The sequence below is a fragment of the Halichoeres trimaculatus genome, unplaced genomic scaffold, assembly GCF_033239565.1.
Source record: "Halichoeres trimaculatus isolate MK-OKI-2021-1 unplaced genomic scaffold, fHalTri1.1 fHalTri1_scaffold_2, whole genome shotgun sequence".
NCBI classification, from domain to species: Eukaryota; Metazoa; Chordata; class Actinopteri; order Labriformes; family Labridae; genus Halichoeres; species Halichoeres trimaculatus.
The window spans coordinates 17,989,290-18,001,313 of NW_027437180.1; the positions used below are offsets into that span (position 1 = coordinate 17,989,290).

Consider the following 12,024-nt stretch of genomic DNA (forward strand, 5'->3'; position numbering starts at 1 on the left):
ATGGACTCATGATCCAAACATGATTTTCTATATGAGCTGACAAGCTATTACCATGACTTATTCTAAAGGTCGTCACATGGCTTCATACCATCCCTCAGGAATCAACTTGACCTTCCTGTCATGTGGCCAAATGGCGTTTGAAGTAAAAGAAGTCAAAACAATCTTCGTGGAGAAATGCGTCTCCTGTGTCAGCGGGGTTCTCTCACACCCATTAACTGCATGACTTTTATTTTCTTAAGCATTACCACATCTGTCAGATTCCCTCCATGGGGTCCCCGACACCAGTCAGCTATTTTTTTTTTGTTCTTGGGAAAAGCTCACAGGTCCCCGTAATGATCCCAAGTGTTTTTACATTCCTGAATGGTTAGCATTAGCGAACAAGCCCTCTCGCTGCTCTCCTGGGCGTTTGCAGGGAGATGCTGACAGAACGCTGATAGCAGGGCTTTGGATGTAAATGGATAGCTGTGTGTAGACGCTCAGGTCCACACTAAGTGCTCTTTTTTGTCCTCAGCTTTTCAAATGGGTAAAGGATGGGATGACTGTGACAGAAATATTACATTACTTTGGAGTGACTTGGTGTGCAAATAACTCGTTAATCATCAGAGCTGATAACAGCAGCGTGGCCGTGGCAGCGTATCAGGCACACATTTGAGCGCCTGGGTTTAGTCTAACTTCGTCTGTAATGTGTCACATGAGTTACATTAAGCAATGACAGTAATTTAAGTTTCCAAGAGGTCACGATCAGTGGTCATTTAGAGATAAGCCTGCTGGGACACACTGTCCCCCTTAATGGGTTCACTTTGCGTAGTCTTTTATGGACCGAAAACAAAGATATGATGGGTGCAACACTTAATTAGAAGTGTGGCTGTGTTGACTGACTACCTCCATCTATGGCCTAAACTAGAAAAACTAAACGTGTCAAATTACTTCTATTATGTTTTTTATTCCATTGATTATTTAATTTTTTTACCATTATAATGCAGATTAACTTTGCATTTTTCAGATAAGTTGAATTTTGATTACTCTGTGAAGTAAAAATAAAAATAAATGTGATGTCAGGATTACAGAACAGAATAGAACAGAACAGAATAGAACAGAACAGAATAGAATAGAATAGAATAGAATAGAATAGAATAGAATAGAATAGAATAGAATAGAATAGAATAGAACTTTCTATGGTCATTGTAACAAGTACAACGAAATTGAAATCACAGCAGCAATCAAGAAAACAAAAGTAAGAAAGTGTATAAAAAGGGCAAAAAGGTCCAAAAGAAAATAGATGATGACAGCTTGTCCATCATTCTCCAGTTCAGCCAGCCTCCACCTCCACAGGGTCCAGGACTGAGCCTCTTCAGTCATGCTCCATCTCTGTCTCCTGGATCCTGTCTGCTCACAGCAGGTGAAGCTCCTCCAATGTGGTGTTGGTGTCTGATGTTAGCTCCGTTAGCCATATCTGTACATAGCATGATGCTACTCTGCCTTCTGGTATTCCCTCTGTTGCTGGGTTAGCACAGCTAGCTCGTCCATCTTACTGGAGATAGATCTTACGTTCCCAATAACGATGGATGGAAGGACCGGTCGATGTTGTCACTTCTGAGCTCACACCTGAGAACCAACACGTCATCCTCACCTCCTTCTTCTCACCTTGTGGGAAAACATCTGGCCTTACACCAGTTAGCATTGACATGCTACAGGCTGCTAACAGCTGAGTTCACTTGTAAACAATGCAGCCATGGTTACATGTGGGATCTCCAGACAAACACAGGAGAAAAAGTAGTAAAAATATCACTGAAGCCACAAAAAGTTTGGTGTCCATGACCAACAAATGAGCCATACAAAGTAATGATCCACCCTAAATACAAAGATTATGAAAAAGAGACGAAAAAATTACAAGAAACGGACAAAGAAGACAGCCAACAGGGCAGCGCCTAGCAACAATCAACAGCTCTGATGGTTTAAGTCTGAAAGACAACTACGCAGCAACCAGACGTTTTCAAAACTGGTATTAGTTTTGATTGAGTGTTTCAAGCTTGCTCACACTTTCTGGATGAATGAAAGGAAACGTCACTGCTGTTGCCAAAATGCCCACATGTTACTCAAGAAATAGCCTGGATATCTGCGTAGCTGGGTCTACGCTGGTATTGATAAATCTAGTGTTTCCTGTGGTGGCAGCTTTATGTGTGTTAGTGTGAGCCTCAGTTTCAATGAGTCAGGCCTGGCAGTAACACCTGGATGTGTGAGTGTGTGTGTGTGTGTGTGGAGGGCAGCTGGGTATAAAATGCTGAGTGATGCATCAACATCGGGAGGAGGAGGATGAGGGAGGGAGGTGGTGGAGAGAAACCAGTCTCCTTTCTATGCCAGGGTGTACTTGGCAGAGTCACTGCACTGCAGATGAGAATACCAGCTGAATACTGAACACACAGAGCTGGGCTAGAAATAGTGTTTGATTTGTTATATCTGCTGAAAATTCACAGCTAACACAATCAGAGAGAGCACATTGGTATAAAAAATATCTAAAACTTAAATAGAAGAGTGGAGTGATTGCTGTTGACTCCCAATCAATCATTCATGCTGCAGATTTTCCTGATCAGCTCCTTTTTCTCAAATTGGTGAAACTGATCAGTGAGATCTCCTCTGTCAGCATTTGGCCCAGCTCAAAATCTGCACACTCTCACCTTTTTCCTCATTTAGTCCTGAAGCTGCCTCTCAATTATAAGGACATGATCCCAGGAGAATGACTGCTTGCAAAATTAAGTGAACCCAAAAAAGTTTCGTGAGAGGATATCACCTCAAATGATTTCAGTCTCACAGGAGGTGTTGTTCGATATGCATAGTGCACTAGTTTCTTTAATCCTGAAATTTTCACTTCATAAACCAGTGATGCAAGAAATTCACAGCACTGTATTGCTCTGAGTTGTACAGGAAAGTGTATGATACAGATCAGCTGGTTGTATAATGAAAGCACTCTTGGTTTTTATTCGCCAGCTGCAGCCTCCTGAGCACGAGCCCCATTGATTTCCTCCTCGTGTGTGATGCTGTTGAAAGAAATCAGTCTTTCTAACATGAACAGCTTCTGTCTGAGGAAAGCACAGCAGTGTGTGTGTGTAATTTTACTTTTGTACATTATGTCATTATTAACTGTTGTTATAAACTGTATTAAGTAAGTCACCTGGCGGCACCATGTTAAGGTGTATGTTGCCACAGTGTTACTGTACCTTTCCTTCCAGGAGCTGAAACAAAAACCTCTTGTGATCAAAGCTTTCAGGCCAAAGAGTTCGATGGATTTTTATTACTTAGAGTCACTCAAAATAAGGCCTCAGGCACATAAAAACCTGCAGATCTACCTGCCCATGTTCACAGTATGTTTTTATGACGGATGCTAGACAGAGTGAGATGGTGGCATGCTTACACAAGACGTGCAGAGTTAAAAATTAATCACGCTGAGGCAGACAGTTGGTAATTCACATAACTGCACTGTCTCCTACAGTAAGCCAGGGATTTCAGAGAGTATTTGCTGGAATGAGTCTGATCTGTAAGGCATTCAGATGTCATTATGTTCTGAAATTAAAGTGAAGTACCTGTAGTTCAGAATGCAACAGGGATGTTTTGGTCAGCTTTAGTCAGGCTCTGCACTCATTACCGGTTTTACACAAAACCTCTCATGCCTTCTCCATCAGTCTTTGCTGTAATTGAAGAAGTAAGAGTTTCTATTGCATTGTTAGTTTGTAGATCTTGTATCAAACTTGTGTTGAACGCCTCTTTCCTCGCAAAATAAGTGATGTTGCATATATTTTATGTGGCTGTTAGTCTTATTTTCCATATGAACCATGCATCCCTGAAGAGTTACTGAGTAGGGTGCCGTAAAGGGACTATTGCTATTATTAGCTGGCAGGCTGTGTGCATGTGCGCTAATACAATATAGATGAAGCTAGAGCCAGAGTGCACCATGTTCTGTCTGTTATATTTTTATGAGATTTATCCATTCAGGCTAACTCAGAACAATTGGTTACACACAACAACAACTGATGCAAACAATCAAATCAGTTGATAAGTCCTCTGAATTGATAATTGAGATCAAAATAAAGACAGCCTTAGATTAAAAAAAAATGTATGCATCATTCATGAACTCTAAAATCAATAAAAGCTTAAACCAGTGTCATACTGTATGTGTGGCTGACCCACATGTAAATTTACACAGCAGCTATGAAACTCAAACAGCCTCATTGTGACTCTGCTGACAGGTTGCTGACAGGTTGCTGACATTTAGCAGCATGCTTCCTTTGTCGTCCACATTAATTGTTTTGATGTTTCAGAGATGCTCTTGTGTAACAGAGCATCAGGCATCTGCTGCTGTCTTTGCTAAACAAATGTTCATCTTTTAAAAAAAGTTATCAAGAGATGAAAACAATGACATTGACACAGTGTTGGTGCCAGATGCCTACTGGTCACTGAGGTCCATGTGGAAAGTAAAAGAGACTGAAATGAATCTTACACAATAAAAGCAGCTTTCAGTGTGCATTTATTACCTCCACCAAGGAGGTTCTGTTTTTGGGAAAATTTGTCTGTTTGTGAACAACATAACTCAAAAAGAAATGAACAGATCTTGATGAAATTTTCATGAAATGTCCAAAATGGGATAAGGAAGAAGTGATTGAATTTTGAAGGTGATCTGAATCACCGTCTGGATCCAGGATTTTTTTAAAGGACTCTTTATCATTGCAGGATTAGCCTGTCTTCACCATATGTGTATATAACGCCATGATAAATGGTTGGATTACTTTGCAAAACAATACAAGACAAGGTTACAATAATTTCGGACAAATGTAAAAGTACGAGCCAGATCCTGGCAATATTCTGGATACTAAGATCTAGAATATGAAATGTGTACTGGGTCAGCATCATTTTCAACACTTTCAGGTAACAAATTATCGTACAAACCTGCAACTAAAACCAAATTGTAGCAGACAGTCTGCTGAAAGAAAGTATAACATTAAAGTAGGACTAGAGTGTTGCGTGAGAATGGTTTTCTGCCCTTCTAGTTGAGCTTAACCACTTGCATTTTGATGTGTTTTGATTGTAACTTCGAGGTGGTTTAGGTGACTTGATCAAACAGCAGTTTATAGTGTCTTATAGTATCAGGTCTATAAAAGAGTTTTGATTCAGTCACAGTCCGGATGATAGATAACTGTTCCCTTTACCTCTGACCTTGAACGTGACCTGGTTTCTTAAGCTGCAGTTTTCACAACATTCTTCCCTGACGTTCTGTTTTGGATTTTAGTGTTTCAGTTAACCGCAGAGCGTTACAACTGTGATTCAGAGGGGCTAAAGTGGCGTCATGTCTTAAGACTGCACAGTTTTAGCTGCAGCAGGTTGTTGAGCTGTAGTTTCACCACTCCCAGACAAACTCATAAACACTGACCTTTAGTACAGTTGCCCAGAGGGGTGGCAGTGGTGCTGAATGAGGGGCATAAAGAGACAGAGAGGGAGGGAAAGAGGGGAGGGATTGTGGAATGTGGAAGAGAGTGAGCAGAAAGTGAATGGATCAAAGAAAAAAGAGAGAAAAGAAAAGAGATGACTAGACAGACAGAGAGGGAGAGAGCGCGCAGGCGAGGGAGGAGGAGTGATTAGTCTGTGAGTCTGTGCTGTGATTGGTTGAACTGCCTGTACTTGTGTTTGCCTGAACCTGTATTTGTGTGTGAGTGTGTGCGTGTGCTTCTACCCAGTGGGCGGGGGGGGGATTAAGCCCACATCACGTGGTCCCTTTAGCTTCTTTTCCACACAAACACACACCCTCATTCGCAGAGGGCACACACACACACACACACTCAAACATACATACCCTCTCTCACCCTCACACACACACACACACATACACACACTCACAGCTGTTGATAGCTCGCTCTGTGATAACTGTCGGGGCAGCCAAGCAGCAGAAGCCACAGGAATCTGAGAGTCTGCAGTCTGCTGGCAGCTCCTCTGAACAGCATCTTTATGGGAAATCTGGATGAGCAAGTGGAGCGACCGGTTTTCTTGATTGCTGCCTGACTTTCACTTTTCTGTCGTTTGAGCTGCGCTTAACACACTCTTCTTGCCCGGCTTCTCTCTGTGGCTCTGTTGGAATTTGAGCGCGGACGGAGAGTAGCAGAGAAAAATAGAGACATGTGTTTCATCTCGGCTGCCTACTACAGCTGCCTGCTCTCTCCCATTCACTGACCGAGGAGAAAACAAAGGTTAGTTGGGCTTGGCTTATTTGTGTTTGTGGTGGTTGCGTCATTACACCTGGTTGGATGTTTTCATTTTATTTCCTGTGACCTATATTCTCTTTTCTTCCATATATTTTAATTTATAATCCTGCTTGCTCTTTTTTTCTGTTCCCACCAGCTGCTAAAGCAGGACTCCAAAGATTATCACCCCTCAAAACCGATTTGTAGTTTTAGGGGAATTCCATGTTAGTATGGCTGCTTGGGCACACACACACGCACACACACACTGATCTACATAAACACGCTTGGCGGTAACACTGCAGTGAGTGTGAGCACCAGAGAAGATTAGCTGTGGCTATTATCTGTCATGTGTACAATGATGAAGACTGTATTTGCTAATGGACACAATTTTAGGCCAACATGGCAACAAGAAAGTGTCCTGCTATTTTGAAAGAATTTAGGGAAATGTCCGCATTAAAAAAGCCCAACAAGTTTTAACGTATCACAACTTGCACAAGATCCAAGTTGCTCCTCTGAGATTATGTTGCACAAGAAACTTTGCACTCTAAGCAACAACCAGGATCTTCCATGTGTCAGAAACAGACAAGAAAACCCTGACTGCTGGCACGTCTGCCGGCTCTGAAGAGGAGTTCCTGTCTCTCATAGTAAATCTGCTGCAGGATTTTTAAGCTGCTGAGCATTTAGCTCACACGCTGTCCTCCAGTTTCACTGCTGGATCTGTCATGCAGGCTCTTAAAGACACACCTACTCCTGTATGTGTGTGCATGAGGCGCCTTTTACACTGCAGGTCACTTGTGTAGATCTGTTTGTATGTGCACGCTCACTGTTCCATTTACAGTGTGTGTGTGTGTGTGTGTGTGTGTGTGTGTGGATATAATTAGCCAACATAGGGATTCTTTCCTGGTATTGTTGCTGATAGAGTTGTAACACTACCCAAAAGGCTGTGGGACTATTTTTAGTGATGGGTGTGAGGAGAGAGTTAAGCAGGCACTCTTTGAAGCTTCCCCCTGGCTAAATAAAGATAGGAGGTGTGGGTGGGTGGGTGGGTGATGGTGTTGGCCTTTATCCACTGTGTGTTGGCTGTAAATTAATCAGCGTCATTGTGACTTTTTTCGTTGTATCCTTCTGCTATGGTCTCTCCACAGTGAAAACCACAGTCAGAGAAAATGTTGGGCAAAGTGAAAGGTATAGAAAGCAGAACCAAACAGAGAGATGGAGCAATATGAGTAGATGTTGGTTTCCAGATGAGCTCGCTGCCATCAGACAACAATGGAGAGATCTGTGTTGTTAGAACCTCAGGCTCTTCTCCAGCTCCCGATGTCAGGTGGAGCGACTGGAGCATGTTGAGTGAGCACTGAGTCAGAGAACAATACTGTAAATCCTTGAAGGGAACCAGTAAAAGATAGTTGATTGGCATTAATCAGGGAATACATGCATTTTAAGCCACTTGAGCTGTGACTATGTTGAAGAGCTGCTGCCATTATCACATAAATAAACTTGTTTGTTGATTAAGCCTGCAGTTTTAAGACAGGGATGTTTCGTTCTCTTTCATTCATGTACATTGACCAAATTATGCCAGATTTAGCTGCATTCACTGAGAAAGGATTGTCCCACCAAAAATTGTACATTACATGCTCCTGCTATCTGATCTGTCTTAATGTATGATTCACAAAGCAAAATACTAACGAAAGGCTGAGCAGACATTGGAGACCTGCTCCTTTTTTACCAGAATCAAACCTGGTGTTCCAGCGGCACCTGATCAAGCAGCTACTACTAATACCTTTTATGATACTGGAGTGTAAAAACACTCACAAACTGGAGCAACACTGGTACTACTTGCTCTGCGGTGCAGCTAACAGAGTGTTCAGTGTTTTACACAAGCTTTGTGAAGTAGACAATATCTTTTTAGCACATGTGAGATCAAAAGCTGTGTTATCTGTGAACCAGGCCCTCAGTCACTGTAGTCATTATTATGATATTGTTTCAATTTGCATGAATCATTAATGCTTTACATAATTTTTACTTTAAACATAGTCAGACTATAAATTAAGACAATGATTCACCAAGAGAGATGATATTCCCTTTTCTACTATCAATTGGCAAATGATGATGAACAATCACTTATTTTCTTCCTTATCTGAATTATTCTTCTTTTGTCACCTCTTGTTACCCTTGGACTATTTATCAGACAAAATATGTGACATCAGGACATCATCCTCAATAATGGTGACTGCATAGTGATAAAATTAATTGTTGGTCACAACAAAACATTTGTTTAGTCATTACCACCACCAGGGAGGTTCTGTTTTGGGGCAGAGAATTTTTCAGGAAATGTTCAGAATGGAATAAGGAAGAAGTGATTACATTTTGGAGGTGATCTGGATCACCGTCTGGATCCAGGATTTTTTTAAAGGATTGTGAGATAGGGCTGTTTTTTCCATATGTGTATATAACTCAATGATAAATGGTTGGATTACTTTGCAAAACAATACAAGATAAGGTCACCATAATTTCTGACAGATGTAAAAGTACGATCCAGATCCTGGCAATAATCTGGATACCAAGATCCAGAATATGAAATATGTACTGGGTCATCATCATTTTCAACACTGTCAGGTAAAAAATTATCATACAAACCTTCAACTAACACCAAATTGTAGCAGACAGTCTGCTGAAAGGGAGTATAACATTAAAGTAGGACTTAAGTGTTGTGTGACAATCACAATATGCTTGGTGAAGGACTGCTGAGTGCTTTTCTAGTTTATTTATTTATTGATTTGTTTTACTTATCTTATTTTATTTATTTTTTATTCCAGAAGCCCAGTCCTATCAGGGGAAACCTGCAGTGACTCTCTCTTATGCAATTACAGTCTGTTGTTCAGGCTAAGGTCACTCATCCCACCATTCTCTGTGTAACTACTGGTAACCAAAAACATGCAGAGCGCAGGAAGGTTTACAGCTGTGATTAGTTTTATAGCTCTATTAAAATCAGTCTTTATAGAAGAAGACATTTTTATGGAAAACTTGTCCACCAGTGAAGATGCTCTCTGACCACAGGGTGTCTGAGCGTTGGTGAGGGGGGAGAGGGTGGGTGGGTCAGTAAAGGTTACAGGGTGAAAGGTTGCTGTCACCTTGCCTCAGGCTGCGGTCACAGTCTAGCGCCCTTCAGAAAACACAGTCTGCCTCATCCACCCCCACAGATTAATGGAGCTTAAATCAATTATAATACATCTCTGTCCTCTTATGGCATTTCTTTAAAGGCCAGCAGTGTCTCAGATTTCCAGTCGGACAGTGAATTCAGCCGTGAATCCTGGCATTGTTGTGAGGTGTCTTTCAGTCAACAAGTGTTAAAATACATTACGACAGACTGTCTGCACTGGAGCATGAAATTTGAATAATAAACCAAAATGCTGTAACGCAGGGATCAGATTGCATACACACAAACACTCCTCTCGTCACCCAACCAAACCTTCCAACTGTCGATCTCTCTGGATGAGACCAGGCAGAGGGGGTTCGGGAAGGGGACAATGATCTATTGACAGAGACACAGAGAGGGAGGGGGGAGGGAGGGAAGCTCATGCTGGGTGCTGCTAGAGTTGTGTCTTGTGACTGAGCAGGAATGGCATGGTGTACTGCTGAACCATGAGGGGGGAGGCAGGAGTTTGAGCTGGAAAGGGGGTGTGTGACTTTATTTTGGTGAGGCTACAGCTGTTGCTTTGAATTTTACTCATCCAGGAAATTTCAGGCATCCACTGACCCTCTCAGATGTGTTTCTGAGAAGTGTGGCAGTCTGCATGCACTGCTCTCAAAGCATTTGGAAAACTGTTGCATCTTATTGCAAATGCATCCAAGAACAACTGGTTAAAAGCTTAATCATGAACTGCAGGATTTTGCAGAACTGCAAATAACTCCACTGCTTTTCTGCTTTTATTGACCCAATCCTCCTTCATTTCAATCCCAGCTCCAACACAAACCCATTGTTTTGTGGGTTAATCCTAGCCTTTCCTGTCAACTCCTGCTCAGTAAATAGTGTGTTGCTGGCAGGAGTCGTTCAGGAGGATGAATTCAATGTCAGGTTACATAACTCTGCTCTGTCCAGCTGCTCTCAATTAAAAAGGATTTTGTGTCACATTTGATCATACCTGGTGTAGAAATCACAGGGTTTGTACCTTTATCATGATGAGTGCATAAGCTTCCCTTTATTATGGTGAATAATCTTGCTTGTACGTAGCATCAGCTGTCTTCACAAAGTTACTTTTTCTCAAGGAAACTCACTAGAAGTATTATGTTTACTTTTCACAATGGTACCTTAAACTTCTGCACGTTTGATACTTGTAATATCAAAATGTAGAGTAGTTCCTTGATAGCCAATTTCTGCAAACCGAATAGAGAAGAAAAATGATAACTGCTTTAATATGAGGATCCAAAGTTAGGATGAAAATAAACCAGGGTGTCATCTGCATGGAGAAGTTGTGGCCATAGACTGTGTAAAACCATATCAAGTCTTTGTGTTGTGTTAGTTGAAAAGGTGTTTTGAAGTCCAGGGTTGTGATCGCCATTGTAAAAAATGCTGAACCCTACATGCCATGACGCATTTTCCTCCAGTTCTGAGGATTTCTTTAGCTCACCGTTTGTTTTGTCTGACTTCGACTCTTCTGCTCACTGAGCTGGTTTTCCTTCTGCTAATCTCAACCATCTTTTTAAGTGGCATTTGACCTCCGTTAGTAGCTTAACGGCATGTGCAGACCAAATCACCTCATGAGTCCCCTCTTACAGAGCTAAGACCAGTGAAAAGGCTGAAATGGGAGACAGAGTCGCTTCTGGCGGGGTACCCTCTCTTTATTCGAGCTTCCTGCTGTCTGATGACCACAGGGCTTTTTGAAGATGGAAAGCAGCGGGATACTTTTCTAAAACTCTTTTTTGCTCTCTCTCATTGCTCTGCTGGTCAAGCCAAGACACCATCTGGTAGGGCTCACTTAAGCCCCGCCTCTCTCTAATACATAGCCAGCTTATCTGTTACTACTACAACAGCAGACAAGATGCAAAGGATCCTGGAAAATGCAGTTTTATATAATTTGTATTTTATTTTGCAGGTTTTTTTCCACTGGAAAGTGTTTGAATGTTATTCTGTTGAAGTTGGTGTGTGCGTGGTTTTAAGTCAAAGTTAACAAGCCTTGTTTATTCTCAATTTTTTTTACTGTAGTAGTTTAGTTGGTTTAAATATCTGCCGTAATAATGGTTTTTAAATTTTCCCTCTACTTGCTCTGTCCCCCAACCTTTGTGTGACAACAATAATGAAAGGGTCTGTCATATTCGTTGCTTTGCTGTAACAATTCCTGGGTATCCTGCATAAACGCTTGTTGTTGTGCCAGATGACCTGAGAATGAACGCTGGGAGTAAACTACCTCACAAAGTCAAGGTCTGGATGTTAAAACAAAACGGCTCCTGTCCTCCTCGTAGGCTTTGTTGGTTGATGTGTCATTGTGACCTGACTAATGCTTACGTGCAGGACGGACACTGTTCCTGTACTGAAAAATAACTGTGCTGCCAGGACAGTGCGAGAGACAGTTATTTTTGGGGCAAAGGGCCGCACCTCTCTTACTTCCGATAACCAGGTCATCTCTTTCCTGTTTGGCAAACACACACTCTGTTATCTACTAATGCTGGACAATGTATTATCATATTTGTGGGTAAATAAGATTAGCATAGCCTTGACAAATTGAGGTGATGGAGATAAATTGTGATTTTTACTAGCCTTTAGCATCCTGTCTTCTGTTTGATTCTGTACCACATTTGTATC

At 41.6% G+C, this 12,024-nt stretch overlaps 1 protein-coding gene across 6 annotated transcripts in view; it reads left to right on the forward strand.

Annotated features, from left to right (window-relative positions):
• add3a (adducin 3 (gamma) a) overlaps nt 1-12,024 on the forward strand; it is a 125,819-nt gene that overhangs the window by 71,717 nt on the left and 42,078 nt on the right. Inside the window, exon 1 of one of the 6 annotated variants that reach the window (XM_074686061.1) lies at nt 5,796-6,230. The exons of the other annotated variants lie outside the window; for them this stretch is intronic. The gene's annotated coding sequence lies outside the window, so the exon portion shown is untranslated. Of the gene's footprint in view, nt 1-5,795; nt 6,231-12,024 lie in introns of those variants that run through there. 6 annotated transcript variants of the gene reach the window in all.